Source organism: Asterias rubens, chromosome 1 (assembly GCF_902459465.1).
Source record: "Asterias rubens chromosome 1, eAstRub1.3, whole genome shotgun sequence".
Lineage (NCBI taxonomy): Eukaryota > Metazoa > Echinodermata > Asteroidea > Forcipulatida > Asteriidae > Asterias > Asterias rubens.
In genome coordinates this window covers 28,921,992-28,938,123 of record NC_047062.1, presented here as the reverse complement: position 1 = coordinate 28,938,123, position 16,132 = coordinate 28,921,992, and the positions used below count along the sequence as shown (strand labels likewise).

General features: G+C 36.7%; 1 long non-coding RNA gene across 1 annotated transcript; it reads left to right on the top strand.

Annotated features, from left to right (window-relative positions):
- Window positions 1-5,103: 5,103 nt before the first annotated feature.
- On the top strand, window positions 5,104-10,348 carry LOC117300454. Its single transcript, XR_004520175.1, has 4 exons — window positions 5,104-5,204; window positions 6,336-6,477; window positions 8,218-8,366; window positions 8,836-10,348. It is a non-coding gene; the product is annotated as an uncharacterized LOC117300454 (long non-coding RNA).
- The last annotated feature ends 5,784 nt before the right edge of the window (window positions 10,349-16,132 follow it).

Genomic DNA, 16,132 nt, shown 5'->3' with positions numbered 1-16,132 from the left:
AAGAGAGAAAAAAAAAACAGAAATCTTGTTCATTTTACATTCAAATAGAACATTTTTTTTTGAGAAGGTTTGATTTTGTTACTGGGACTGAAGCTAAGTCTGCAGTGGATTTCATAATTCGTGATTACCGTTTTCAATATCATATGACCAATTTATTCAAGGGGAAATTTAAACCACGCTTTATCTCAGAGAAGTTATGTTGATTTTTGTTTTCTTCTCTTCAATAAAAATGTAAATAAATACCTGATACTGTTTATTATTATGTAATGTTCTTACTTCTTTTTAAAACTTCATTTGAACCCTGGTTTCTCTTTTGTTTTTTTATTTACAATATCCTTGTTATAAAACTTGACTGTAGCTCTGGAAGTAGTCATGATCCATCATGGTCGTTGATACTGGCTAGCTCTATTTCAATATGAAGTGAAGTAGTTTGAAATCTTAGACGTTCAATGAACTTCATTATAGTGTCAGCTATATTTGATCGACCTTATGCAATGACGTCACCTTGCCACCATCTTAGGGCCTTGTGACACAAGGCTACTTTTGCAGGCAACTTGGAGGCATCCAACTGCAGTGCATGCTGCAGGACCACCTTGGTAGCGCACATGGGAGGTAGTGCTTTCTGCTCTACCGGCCAGGCTTCGAATTGATGATACCCAAGCCTACATCCGTATGGACTGTAAAAGGGGTAACCCTGTTTCAGCCCTAGGAGTAGGTGGCAACGGCCTCTGGACAAAAAAATAATTGTAGCCCACACCTTTAAGTGGCCTTCAGGCCTTGTGTGTCAGGCGACGTTAGAGTAATTTTTTATCACATTGTATTACGATCAACAACAAAAATTGTGAACCTTGAAATGTGAATGGCTTTTCTTCCTTGAGATAGCCTGGAACTGGTTGCCAGTAAACTGCTTTGTGTGACATGGTCCTTAGTAAAACGATGATGAAACAATGGAAAGCAAAGCCATGTGTGCATGGCAAAAAGGTTCAGCCAATGAGCTATCTTCTTTTTTACCTCTAGTTGAGGGAGGGCGCCCTACTCAAATGACGTCATGTGCATGAAGGTCTGTAAAGCTGTACCTTTAACATGTTCTGTACGCTGCAGTAGAAGTGGGAGATGTTAGTTTTGTTTGATTGCCAAATAACGCAACAGCTTTCATTTATATTTGCTTTGTAAACATTCCAGTTTGATTTGTTTATGAGCTCTTTGGATATACAGGGTGTCTCTTAAAAAAAACTATACACTTTTTAAACGGCTCCCAAATAAAAAATATATGATTCTGGGGGAAGAGGTTTATATGTGTGATAGCTTATGAACTCAACTTTCATATTGACATCAAATCGTTTGAAAATAGTTCAAGGTTGGGTGAGTACTGCTCACTTTTGTAATGGGTATGAAAATTAGGTTGCGCAGTAGTTAGCCTTCCAATCTGTGAGAGTTAAGTACTTTGGAGCAAGATGTTGGCTACTTATTCTTCAGTTAGCAATGCTCACCCAAGCATGAATTAATTTAGAACTTTTTGGTGTCCTATTTTTTGTCATGACCCACTCGCAGGCCTGCATATTAAAGTTGAATCTGTAAGCTATCCATACATCTAAACCTTTTCCCACACAATCATATAGATTTTTTATTCGGCAGCCATAAGTGTATAGCTTTTTTGAGATACACGGTACGTTTCTGTTTCTTTTCCTGACCCAATCTTTTTTTAACTCTTTGGGGTCCAGTTTTTATGAGGTTCAAGGGAAAACCTTTTCTTCAAACTATTATTATTATTTTTTTAAGTCTGTAAACTCATGATGTTTCTTTTGTTAAAAATAATAATACATGTAAAACTGACAATGTGCAACTTGTTGGGCTTGCGTTTGGAGTCTACCTGGCTCTTTCCCATTGATGGAGAATAATGCATGCATCTCAAAAAATGAACTCAACAAAGAGCAAGAAAGAAAACAGTCTTTCATCCAAAAGAAAAGTGATGTTTCCAAAACAGATTCTCTAGTTGTTTTTGAAGTAATTTGTCAGTTGTTTGTGCAGTCTAGCTACTATCATTTGGAGGGGGGGGGGGATACGAATATGATAAAATCTGGTGAATATGGTAAACATGATTGAACTGTACAGTGTATATAAGCAGTTATGAATGGCAACCATTACTTTGCTTTGTTTACTTGGTAACATTCCCATATTCAAACATGGCATTCACAGTAACAGTATGCTCCTTTCACCTAATGTCACAGAAATAGATTAAACTCTGGTATTTTCATGCTACAGAGGAATCTGCTCTGTGAAGTAGTCCTCCAGCACAGTCATTGCTTTTCTTTAACTAATTTCAAACTAACTCCTATTGTTTAAAAATGTTTAAGTTTAATTAAACAACCAATAAAACTCTTTATTGAAGTAAACAATGACCTATGACTTGTTTCTGTAATAATACACAAGCATTTCTAAAGCGCCCCACGAAGAACGGGTACTGCTGCTGTAAAGGTCTCGTAGAGGTGTTCCTGTGGTTATAGTTGGTCAGGCGATGGTGATCTTGACGAGGCGATCATAAAAAAAAACAGTATATGCCTCAGCAATGACTATAAACTGTGTTTTTGAGGATCACGCTTCAAGATTTCCATCCACTATAAACCGGCCTCCGGTTGCGTTGGTTGGCGAGTCGACTACGATGACGGTTGTGAGTGGCTTGCTGTTTAACTCGGCATAAGAATCCTCGCAAAATGAGATAGCTCTCCCAGTAGTACCTTCCTCGCTCTCTGGCTAATCATCAGTCCAACTCCTCCCTGTGATGCCTGTGCCTTGTCTAAAATTCTTGGAGGCCAGTAGATGGTCAGGGCCCAATTTCATAGAGCTGCTTAGCACATAAATTTGCTTAGCATGAAATTTCTTCCAGTGGTAAAAGCAGGATTACCAACCAAATTTCCATTTGTTGCATATTGCTTGTTACAGGTATTCAGCTGTTGTTTGCTTATCCTGAAAATCACGTGGAAATTTGGTTGGTAATCCTGTTTTTATCAAGGCAAAAAATGTCATGCTAAGCAAATTTGTGTGCTTAGCAGCTCTATGAAATTGGGCCCTGGAGACACCCTTTGTCCAAGGTGGATTAAGGGAATTGCAGTTCCATGAAAGCATTGGTGAATAAGAAATAGTTTGTTGAATTTCAGTAAAATCCTGCTCTTCATCGAGATTTCACGGTGGTTTCATAGCAGATATTTTCAGGGCATACAAGGCAAAATCACATTTGATCCCCATATTAAATTTTATATCTCATTGGATTTCCTTGGTACACTCGAAGAGGTAGACAATTTTTGTTCTCTGTCTCAGTGTAAATGCATGCAATGCTCTGCTTCAAAGATGGATCCCTCAGCACTCAGCAGTGCTTAATTTACTGTAGTTTTGATATCTGTACTGTAAGGTTTCTTTATACTGATCTATTGTGAGTGATACTGTCTGTTTTCTTTTGATACTGTGGGGAAATAAATGAACTTTGAACTTTATTCTCTTTTTTTCATCTACAGATGAAGTGATCTAAACAGAGGTTGTCAGATCATCAGTCATAGTGGCTGTCTGTCCCACAGAGCAGAAGTGATGTCTCAAGCTGTTGCTACTGCAGCCTTGTTTCAAGTGGTCTGCGATATAACAACTCATTCAACTTCATGTTTTCAGGTACGATACAAAAGTGATATTGATAATACAAAACTGGTGGTCTAGTTGGTGTAGTTGTATCTTATTTCCTACCACGACTTCCACCTCTATAGGACCCCCCTGTTTAAATCACGCCAGGATCACTACGTGGATTGGGTTATCACTGTGACTGGTTGGGTTTTCCTGGAATAATTTTCTGGGGTGTTCCTCCCACATCCAAAACTTCAACTTTACTCCTCATGGTCTTCTCTTCATTAGGTTCTTGGCTGTGATTAATTTTGCTTTTCTATTTAGATACTTTAGCTTCACATCCAGAATAAATGAAATGAATCACATTTCTGACATTATCACCGCTCACAAAAAAGGTGAATTCATGTTCCCACCGCTTACACAAAACTGCAAGGGGTCCCCCTTGTGATTTTATCAATTTTTTCCTCATTTTGGCCAAAGATACAAGGCTTACCTTTATCAAATTTAAATCCAAATTTGACAAACATGCAAGGCATAAAAAAAAAACATTTGATTTTTTAAATGGAATGAATCACATTTCTGACATTGTCACTCAGGCATGCAATTTTTCTGCTAGGATCAGCTGATTTCCTCTTTTTTCTTACAAAAAAATGCCATACATAACTGAAAAACACTGTACAAAAGTCAAGTGTGATACTGATAGGCTATCTCCTCTTTTTTTTTTTTTTTTACAACTAGAAAGTTGCATCGATCACAAAAAGGTGGGATTCCAAAAGGTGAATCCATGCCCAAAATTTCAGCCCATTTTACACAAATGCAAAGCTTTCCTCTTGTTACTATATCAAATTTTCAGCACATTTTCGGTATAATGCAAAGCATTGCGATTAATCCCATTTCATCAAAATTGTCAACAAAAATGCAAGGACATCCTCTTGTGATGTTATCAAATTTTCACAAAATTCCAAGGCTTAGGCCTTCCATGTGTGATTTTATAAAAATTCAGCCAATTTTTAATTAAAAAAACAAAAAAAACAAGGCTTAGCCCTAACCCTTGTCATTTGTATTTTATTTCAGCCCAATTTTACCTAGATCCAAGGTTTACTCGTTGGTATTTTGGAGGCCAGTAACTGGTCAGAAGACTCGTTTTTTCAGTGAGAGAGAAATAATTCTTGATTTTCAACCAAATCCGGCTCTTCATTGAAATTTCACTTGGGTTTCACAGCAAAGTTTTTCAGGGTGTACAAGGAAACTCACATATACTTCTCCCCCGAATTGTTTTGGGGTTTAACTTCATATTTCCATATTCCACTTGTAGAAGTAGAAAATTGTTCTTCTGACTCTAAAAGATTTATTCTTTATATTGATTTCTTTGGAGTGATAATGTATATTTTCTTATGATACTCTAGGAAAATAAATAAACCTTGAACCTTATTCCCTTTTTTCATCTACAGATGAAGTGATCCAAACAGAGATTGTCACATCATCAGTCATAGTGGCTGTCTGTCACACAGAGCCGAAGTGATGTCTTAAGCTGTCATTATTGAAGCCAAGTGTCCAGCAATCTTCCCAGTGACAACTCATTCAACTTCATGTTTCAGGTACGATACAAAAACAATTGAAAATTTAAACTGGTGGTCAATAGTTGGTGTAGTGGTACATCTTATTTCCAACATCGCCTACCACCTCTAGGACTCCCTATTGAAATCACGCCGGGGGCACTGCGTGGTGTTCATGGAATAATTTCTGAGGTGTTCCTCCCACACCTAAAACTTAAACTTTACTCTTCATTGTCTTATCTTCATTGGGTTCTTGGCTGTGATTAATTTTGCGTTTCTATACTTTAGCTTCACAACCAGAATAAATGAAATGAAATGAATCACATTTCTGACACTGTCACTGCTCACAAAAAGGTGAATCCATGCCCCCACTGCTCACACAAAACTGCAAGGCTTCCCCCTCGTAATGTTATCAAATTTTAGCCAATTTTTTGTTTGGCAAAAATACAAGGCTTGCCTTCATCAAACTTTAATCAAAATTTTTGTCAAACATGCAAGGCTTCCCCCTCGTGATTTTGTCAAATTATTGCTCATTTTGGGCAAAGATACAAGGCTTACCGTTATCAAATTTAAATTCCAATTTGACAAACATCTAAGGCAAAAAATAAACATTTGAGTTTTTAAATGGAATGAATCACATTTCTGACATTGTCACTCAGGCATGCAATTTTTCAGCTAGGATCAGCTGATTTTCTCTTTTTATTTTAGAGAAAAATGCCATAGAAAACTGAAAAACACTGTACAAAAGTCAAGTGTGATTGGCAATCTCCTCTTTTTTTTAACAATTAGAAAGTTGCATCGATCACAAAATGGTGACTCCATGCCCCAACTTTCAGCCCATTTTATACAAAAATGCAAGGCTTACCCCTTGTTATTGTATCAAATTTTCAGCCCATTTTCTACAAAGTGCAAATCCTTGCGATTAATCCAATTTCATTGAAATTTGTTTTAAAAAATGCAAGGACTTCCTCTTGTGAATGTGTGATGGTATCAAATTCAGCCAATTTTTAGCAAAAGTGCAAGGCTTACTCTTTACCCGTGTGGATTTTTTTAATTTCAGCCCAATTTTACCTAGATGTAAGGCTTACCCGTGACAATGTTTTATTTTCTTTTGACACTTTGCTAGGGAAAATAAATGAACCTTGAACCTTATTCTCTTGTTTTCACCAACAGATGAAGTGATCCAATTGGAGGTTGTCAGATCATCAGTCATAGTGGCTGTCTGTCCCACAGAGCAGAAGTGTCGCTCAAGCTACTGAAGTCTTGTTTCAAGCAATCTGCGAATATATAAACCCATTCAACTTCATGTTTTAAGGTACGATATAAAAGCGATATTGATAATACCTAATTGGTGATCTAATTTCCTACCCTGATCTTCCAACTATACGTGGGCCCAATTTCATAGAGCTGGTTAAGCAGAAAATATTGCTTAACAATCGTCTGCTAAGCAGAAATGAGCAGGATACCAGTCACAAATTGTGCATGTGACATGGTAGTTTGGCTGGTAACCTTATTCTCGTAAGCATAATTTTGTTGTGCTTAGCTACTTTTTGTGCTTAAGCAGCTCTATGAAATTGGCCCCTGTACATGTAGGACCCCCTGTTTGAATCATGCAGGGGGGCACTACGAGACTTGCGTTATCACTGCGACTGCGTGGGGTTTTCCCTGAAACAATTTTCGTGGGTGTTCCTGTCACATCGAAAACTGAAACTTCAATCCTCATTCTCTTCTCTTCATTGGGTTATTGGCTAGTACAGTGATTATTAAGTGCGCTTTTCTAAAAGATACGTTAGCTTCACAACCAGAATAATTGAAATAAAATGAATCACATTTCTGACACTGTCACCGTCACGAAATGGAAAATGCCTAAAATTTGCAACTCATTTTTTGGCAAGAATACAAGGCTTATTTATTGTGATTTTATCAAATTTCAGCCTTTTTTTGACAAACATGCAAGGTTCAAGGAAGTTGACACTATTGGTAATTACTCAAAATAATTATGAGCATAAAACCTTACTTGGTAACAAGTAATGGGGAGAGGTTGGTGGTATAAAACATTGTAAGAAACGGCTCCCTCTGAAGTGATGTAGTTTTCGAACAAGAAGTAATTTTCCACAAATTTGATTTCGAGACCTCAAGTTTAGAATTTGAGGTCTCGAAATCAAGCATCTGAAAGCAAACAACTTCGTGTGACAAGGGTGTTTTTTTCTTTCATTATTATCTCGCAACTTCGACGACCGATTGAGCTCAAATTTTCACAGGTTGGTTATTTTATGTATATGTTGAGAGACACCAACTGTGAAGACTAGTCTTTGACAGTTACCAATAGTGTCCAGTGTCTTTAACCCCTTGTGAATTTATCAAATTTCAACCCATTTTCAATGAAATTGCGAGGCTTACCCCTTGTGATTGTTATTAAATTCTTAGCCTAATTTCTACTAAATGCAAGGCCTTGTGATTTCATCTCAATTTCATCAAATTTTCAACAAAAATGCAAGGCTAACAACCCCGTGTGATTTTATTATCAAATTTTAGCCCATTTTGGACAAGCATGTAAGGCTAAAACCAAAAACATGTGAATTTATAAATGAAATGAATCACATTTCTGACATTTCTGTCACTGCTCACAAAAAGGAGAATCCAAGCCCCAAATTTCAGCCCATTTAAGAAAAAAATGCAAGGCTTACCCCTTGTGACTTTACCAAATGTCAGCCCTCTTTCAACGGAAATGCAAGGCTCACCCTCGTTTTTTAATCAAATTTCCAGCCCATTTCTACAAAATTCAAGGCCTCGTTATTTCATCCAATTTCATCAAATGCAAGGCTTACCCATTGTGATGTTATCAAATTTTCAGCAATTTTTTGAGAAAAATGTAAGGCTTACTTCCCCTTGTGATTTTATTAAATTTCAGCCCATTTTTGACATAGATGCAAGGTTTAACGCCTTGGTCCTTTGGAGGCCAGTAACTGGTCAGAAGACTCCTTTTTCAATGAGAGAGAAATAATTCTTGAATTTCAGCCAAATCTTGAACCTTGTTCTCTTTTTTCATCTACAGATGAAGTGATCCAAACAGGGATGGTCAGATCATCCAGTCATAGTGGCTGTCTGTCTCACAGAGCAGAAGTGATGTCTCAAGCTGTCATTATTGAAGCCCAGTGTCCAGCAATCTTCCTGATGACAACTCATTCAACTTGATGTTTACAGGTACGATTCAAAAGCAATTGCTAATTCAATAGTTGTGTAGTGGTATCTAATTTCTAACATCGCCTTCCACCTCCAGGACTCTTGTTTGATTCATGCCGGGGGCACTGGGGTGTTCCTCCTGTAGAGTTGTTGTACCGCCCTCTATTGACTGTAGCTAAAACTGAAACTTCACTCTTCATTGACTTCTTTCCATTGAGTCCATGCCCCCAAAACCCAAGGCTCGCCCTTTTATATTTTGTTCAAACTTATTAAATTTTCAACAAAAATGCAAGTCTTCCCCTTCGTGAGTTTATCAAGTTTTAGCCAATTTGGCGCAAAAATACAATGCTTACCTTTATCAAATTTTAGCTCATTTGGGACAAAAATATAATACCCCTTATGAATTTATTAATTTTTGGTAATTCCTGTACCAACGAAGATATTAAATCATTATCTTTTTCCGTTTTTTTTTCTTCTTCATGTTCTACAGATCAAGTAATCCAGACAGAGAGTGTCATATCTTCACAAGGAGTTCCTGCCATCCCCAGCACAGATGTTGCAACCTTTATGGAGTTTGTATTTAGTTGTAGGTCTTTATTACAGGGGTGGATCATAAAGTTTATGATTGTGTGGTGAATTGCTCACACTTACTCTTGTGTGGTGAATTGCTCACACTTTCCCTCGTGTTGGGAATTTCACGCACTTCCCCTTGTGTAGGATTTCTGGCACGTCCACTTTGCTATGGTGGTAAATTGCTCACACTTGCCCTTGTGTGGTAAATTATCAAGTTTACTTACTGGAATGTTGTCTAAGGCTTAGTTCGAAGACTGTTTCTTCCCTTAGTTATAGTGTCTTGAGTCACTGGCACTTCCCTTGGTGTCGTGGGTTACTGACACTTCCCTTTGTGTCGTGAGTTATTACACTTCCCTTTGTGCGGTGAGTTACCGACACTTCCCTTCGTGTCATGAGTTACTGACACTTCCCTTTGTGCGATGAGTTTTGACACTTTCCTTTGTGTCATGAGTTACTGACGCTTCCCTTTGTGTCATGAGTTAAAGACACTTTCATTTGTGTCGTGAGTTACTGACACTTTCATTTGTGTCCTGAGTTACTGACACTTCCCTATGTGTCATGAGTTACAGAAACTTCCCTTTGTGTCATGAGTTACTGACACTTCCCTTTGTGTCTTGAGTTACTGACACTTCCCTTTGTGTCATGAGTTACTGACACTTCCCTTTGTGTCATGAGTTACAGACCATTTCCTTTTTGTCATGAGTTACAGACCATTTCCTTTTTGTCATGAGTTACAGACACTTTCCTTTGTGTCGTGAGTTACTGACACTTCCTTTTGTGTGGTGAGTTACTGACACTTCCCTCTGTGTCGTGCCCTTTCGGTGTTGAGTTACTGACACTTTCCTTGGTGTCGTGAGTTACCGACACTTCCCTTTGTGTCGTGAGTTATGCATACTTTCCTTGTATGGTAACCACTTTCACATACTTTGACTAGTGTTTAGATTTCCCCTTGAGTTTAGAAACATTATTCCCTTTCCCACTCAAAGGTTAATGATTCAGATTCATACATGCCAAATTCACAAAACAAAATCTTCAAGAAAACCTTCCCTTGCAGAGAATCAGGGCACTCTGATTGTCTTCTTGGGACACAGTTTTACCAGTCATAGAACACTCAGACTGAAACTGTACAAAGAAGTATTATTAAATAAATTGTTTGCATAACTTTTGGATGAATATAATTGAAACCTTCCTTTGCGGATAATCAGGGCAATCTGATTGTCTTCTTGGCACACAGTTTTACTAGTCAGAGAGCACTCTGATTTAAACTGTTGCATGGAATATTTAACAAAACTCTTCATTTCTTATTTATCTTGACAGTTGATTTTTATAGAATAACAATCATTTCTGAATCATATGTCTTTGTTTTACTTAAAATAAATGCTTGAGCTGCTCCTATACCCACAAATGAGACCATTCAAAAGTGTAAAACTTTCAAAAAAGTAATAACTTTTCTTGCTAGCAGAGGCCATTTACTTTGTTTCATTTTTATCAAATATCAAAACAAAACTAAGGAAATCTCAGTATCTTGCAAAGATATGGAAATTTCTATCAAAAATTATTGCAAAATTTGTAGACTTTTTACTGATTTATAAATAAAAAAACTCAAGTCCTTTTGTTCTGAAATATATCAGGAATATACTTCAGAGCTTTCAACACAGCACAATTTGCTCAAATTGTTTCTTTATTTTTCTGACTGGGGTTGGGTTTTTTAAAATGAAATTTCAAGATCTAAAATGTGGACTCATTGTGTAGGAGCAGGTCATTTTGATGTTAGGGCCTCATCCAAACCCATGAAACACTCGCAGAGTTGTGCAAACACCTGTGCCTGTTGGTGGACCCCCTCGGCTGCCTGGAACAAGTGTTGGTCCTGGGGGCCTGGGTGCAATGGAAGGTATGTTCTCCGTTCAGTGAAATTCTTTTAGATGTACAACTAGTGTTCTCCTTCACTGGTGTAATGCCTTACAAAATGTTACGAGCTAGAGCGAGCTTTTTTGGAAGCAATCATACTAGGGATTGAGCTGGAAGTTAGTGGTTGGTCCCTAAAACGTTCTGGTCGATCTCTCAAGACGTCCGGATAAGGGCCCCTTATAATTTAGCCTTTTGTTGGTCACGTCATTCTTTTGTTTTTGAGTAAACAGGTTTGTACTGGGGGTCTATTGAGATCATCAAAGGTGCCTTGAGATGTCTTCGTTTGAGCCAATGGAATCTGGGCTTGGTGGATGATGAGGACTTCTATTCAGTTGATGGTATGAGGGCTGGAGAAACATGTTCTGCTTGGTCATGCCACTTAACATCCAAAATACCTAGTAAGAACACAAATTTTATTGCCTTTTGATACCAAAGATGACATTGGATTCCTATAATTTGTAGTTGTTTTGAATTGGTTGTTTTTAGAAGAGGTCAAAGGTCAGGTCTTTGTCAAGGTTCTTATGGTCTGGTCATGGTCAAGGGCAAATTACTGTAGGAGATCACAGACTTAGTTTTCAAAGCAATGCCGAACAGAAAGTTCATCATAAAAGTACTCCAAAACTTTGGGACATTTACAGCTAAAACTTAAAACTTATGTTAGACCATGGTTTTGAAACCAGGTAGAACTTAATTCATTTTCAACGCAGCATCTTAACAGAAATTTATCAAAACAATTCTCAAAAACTTTGAGACATTTTCAACTAAAACTTTACATCTAAAACTTATCTTGAGACCATGGTTTTTATACTAGGTAGAACTACATACATTTTCAACGCAGCGTCGAAACAAAAAGTTAATTATAAAAGTTTATACTTTTGACATTCAAAACTAAATCTTATTCTGGGATACAAATTTTAAATTCAAACTAAATGTTGATCTAAACACTTGCAGGGTTAACAGTCAAATTCTTAGAGAATACGGGTTTTGAAATCAAACTTGATAAAACTAAACAAGTTTGCAATTAAAATCTTATACAAAATTTGTACTTTTGTATGAGCTTGGGACATTCACAACTAAATCTTATTCTAGGAAATGAATTTAGAAATAGCAGATGATAGAACTATACGCTAGAAGGCATTAACTTTATCTGAGGATATGGTTTTTGTAGTCGGACTAGTAGAACTAAACTGCAGCTTGTTTAAGTTTGAGGCGCGTTTAATGGAATTTGTCATTATTCAACTAACTTAGTGTGTTTGCTTGTTCAACTCACTCTCCATTTTGTGTCAAAGGTCATAAATTGGTCAGCCAAAATTAAAATTAATGCATAAAAGGTCACAGGTCATTTCAAGGTTTCAAAGTGATAAATTTGTCTCGGGTTTTGTAGGAAAAGTGATGTTGTTTACAGAAAAAGGAGTGAACCTATGTGTGTTACCCAAAACAGGGGTGTGAAGTTTAGAATCAAAAGTAGCTTCTGTCACAACGAGTGATCAATTTTTCAAAAGTGATTTAAACTTTTAACAAGATTGAAACCATTTAGTTCCTCAAATCGTTGATAATAATTTGAGGGGGAAACTAAGTCTTGAGTGCTTTGAGACTATTTCAGTGAAAACCAAGTGAAAGTTTTCATCAAAAAACTTCAGTTTAGGAAACAGTTGTGCCCTAAATTGCAAAGAAATTTAGTCCTTCATTTTATTAGATAAAAATTTGAGGGGGAAACAAACGCACAAGCTATCTTGTCGTTCTTTTTACTACCAGTCCAGCAATGTTTTCTTTCAAACCAAGTGAAAGTATTTCGTTAAAGGAACACGTTGCCTTGGATCGGTCGAGTTGGTCTTTGAAATGCGTTTGTAACCGTTTGTTATAAAATGCATATGATTAGAAAGATATTTTAAAAGTAGAATATAATGATCCACACAAGTATCACTCTAAATTGCGTGGTTTTCCTTTTACCTCGTCGACAAACACGGTCGGCCATTTATGGGCGTCAAATTGTTGACTCCCATAAATGGCTGACCGTGTTAGTTCGCAAAGTAAAAGGAAAACCATGCAATTTCGAGGCAAATGTGTGTGGATCATTGTATTCTACTTTTAAAACATCTTTCTACCCATGTGCATTTTACAACAAACGGTTACAAACGCTTTTTATAGACCAACTTGTCCGATCCAAGGCAACGTGTTCCTTTAAACAACCTTCAATTTAGGAAACAGTTGTGCCCTAAATTGCAGAGAAATTTATACACAAGTTTTGTCGTACTTAAAGGTCAAAAATATTTCAGGGCAAACCAAGTCAAAGTACTCCTTTCAAAAACTTCAGTTTACAATTTAGGAAACAGTTGTTCCCAAAGGCTAAGAAATTTGTTCCTAATTTTATTACATTGATCAAGGTCTTACTATCGATTTAGGAAACAGTTGTGCCCTAAATTGCAAAGTATTTTAGTCCCTCATTTTATTAGATAATAAATTGAGGGGGAAATACATGTACGCAAATTGTTTTTTACTCTTTTTGCAAGGCCAACAATGTTCAATGCAAACCAAGTGAAAGTACATGTATTACTATTGAAAGTTTAATTTAGGAAACTGTTGTGCCCTAAACTGCAAAGATCTGTAGCTCCTCATCTTATTAGATAATAATTTTAGGGGGAATTAAACATCACAAGTTGTTCAGGTTTTTTCTTTTGTTGCAAGGCCAAAAATGGTTAATGCAAACCAAACATAAAAGCATCCCTTTTAAAATGTCATTTTAGGAAACAGTTGTTCCCTAAATTGCTTCATTAGTTACAGTGGTCTTTTTGAACTTCTATTATTAATTAATTTCTCCGAGCACAAAATGCTAAAAATCTTAGGTTACAAATAACTCCAGGCCTCAACATTTTTAATTGAATTTTGGCAAATCAAATTTACATGTAGTTCTTGATCAATCTTTAGCCGTGTTTGGTTATTACGGTCAAAGTTGGTTTCCTTTTAGGATGGTAGTTGTTATACTAATCCAATGTCATATTTGTTATCATTTATCGGTAAACATGTAGTGAGAAAACATCACTATTCGCCAAACTTAAACTGTTAACAAAATTGCGTTTGTGTAAAATTCGTCAAGTGTTTTTCTCAGAGCTTTTGGTTGATACATCATTAGGTGTTTTAAACACTCATAAACTTTGTTGTTTATCAAAGTTGGTCAAAAACAAGTTCACTTGTAGCCATTTTGTTAATTGACTACATCTGAATGTCCAAATTGCAGCCCCATGGAAAGCAAGGGGGAAATTAGTGGCCATTGCAAAACTTGTTTCTCCCAACAGCATATCATCATCTGGACAGAAGTCGTCATCATCTGTTGAGTTAGGATCCCATTGGAACAAGCGTCGACAACTCTTGGCACCACCAGTGCAGCTTGGTTGCAAGACAACAATCGGTGAAATCTTAGGCCCTTGAGGGCATCAGTTCATTTAAGCAAGCAACAACTACCTTCTGCTCAACACTTGCATCTAAAACAAAGTGCAAAATTGCGTCTAGCTCGTTTATGTTTTGTAAGACATTACAACATTGAAGTAGACGCTAGGAGTACATCTAATTGAACTTCACTGAACAGAGAACATATCAACCATTGCACTTGGGCCTTTAAATCATCACAAGTTCCAGGTGGCCGAGGGGGTCCACCCGACAGGCACAGGTGTTTGCACAACTCTGCTTTTTTTTTTGCCAAATTTTGTAATAAAAAATTGAACATGACTCTCCTTGTATCTTGCATTTTTATTTGCCTCAACCCTACCCCCCCCCCAATTTATATTGAGGGTCCATCTTATCCTGGTGGAACCCTCCCCCACCCTGTAGGGACCAATGGGCAAGTTCCCACAGGGTGGGGGAAGGTTCCACCAGGATAAGATGGACCCTCGGGCAGTCATTTTTGCCCACAATACAATTAGGTGTGTATATAGGTCGCTTTTAGCAAGTAATTATGCGCAAGGAAACTATCATAAAATAAATACACACCCAATTTGTTGCATTGTGGAAAAACATGGCTACCAAGTAAGAATAAAATAATAATAAAATAATGAGACAAACACAGTTTAATAGAATCAGCCTTTATTCTTGTACACATAAAATAACACTCACAGTTCGTTAAATACACATGTCACAGTTTGTTAAATACACATATCAAAATTTGCCCTAAAATCTACAAGGCCTTATGAAACTAGTCAAAATCTAGCCTAAAATCTACAAGGTTTATAGCCTTGTGAAACTAGTCAAAATGTGGTCTTTCAAAAAAATCTAGCCTGAAGAAACTAGTCAAAATTTGGCTTTTCAAAATCTAACCTAAAATCTACATGGATTATAGCCTTGTGAAACTAGTCAAAATTTGGACTAAAATCTAGCCTTGTGAAACTATTCAAAATTTGGCCTAAAATCTACATGGCTTATAGCCTTATGAAAAGAGTCAAAATTTGGCCTTTCAAAATCTAACCTAAAATCTACAAGGCTATAGCCTTGTGAAACTAGTCAAAATTTTCCCTAAAATCTACAAGGCCTGTGAAACTAGTCAAAATTTGGCCTAAAATCTAGCCTTATGAAACTAGTCAAAATCTATAGCCTTATGAAACTAGTCAAAATTTGGCCTAAAATCTAGCCTTATGAAACTAGTCAAAATCTATAGCCTTGTAAAACTAGTCAATATCTGGCCTAAAATCTAGCCTTATGAAACTATTCAAAGTTTTTGCCACATTTTGCTGGAAAAAGTCTATGTAGCCTTGTGAACTTTTCGTTCGAAAAAAATCACACGGCTATAGCCTTGTGAACTTTTCGCTCGAAAAAAAAATAAGGCTTGTGAACTTTTCGCTCGAAAGCAATCATAAAGTTAAATATAGCCTTGTGAACTTTTCGTTTGAAAAAATTGCCTTGTGAACTGTTCGCTCGAAAAAAATCATAAGGCTACATTTGTGAACTTTTCGCTTGTAAAATATCATAAGGCCTTGTGAACTTTTCGCTTGGAAAAAAAAACACGGCTATAGCCTTGTGAACTTTTCGCTCGAAAAAAAATAAGGCTTGTGAACTTTTTTCGCTCGAAAGAAATCATAAAGTTAAATATAGCCTTGTGAACTTTTCGTTTGAAAAAATTGCCTTGTGAACTGTTCGCTCGAAAAAAATCATAAGGCTATTTGATAAAAATGCTTGACTTTACCCCTGATATTTTTTCAAGTTTCGCCCCAATTCTTTCAAGTAAACAACAAAATAACAACTTCCTAAATTATTGCTTGAAATATTATTATTGGCTTCTGTTCAATAAAAAAGGCTTCAGAAAAGCCTACTGCATCATG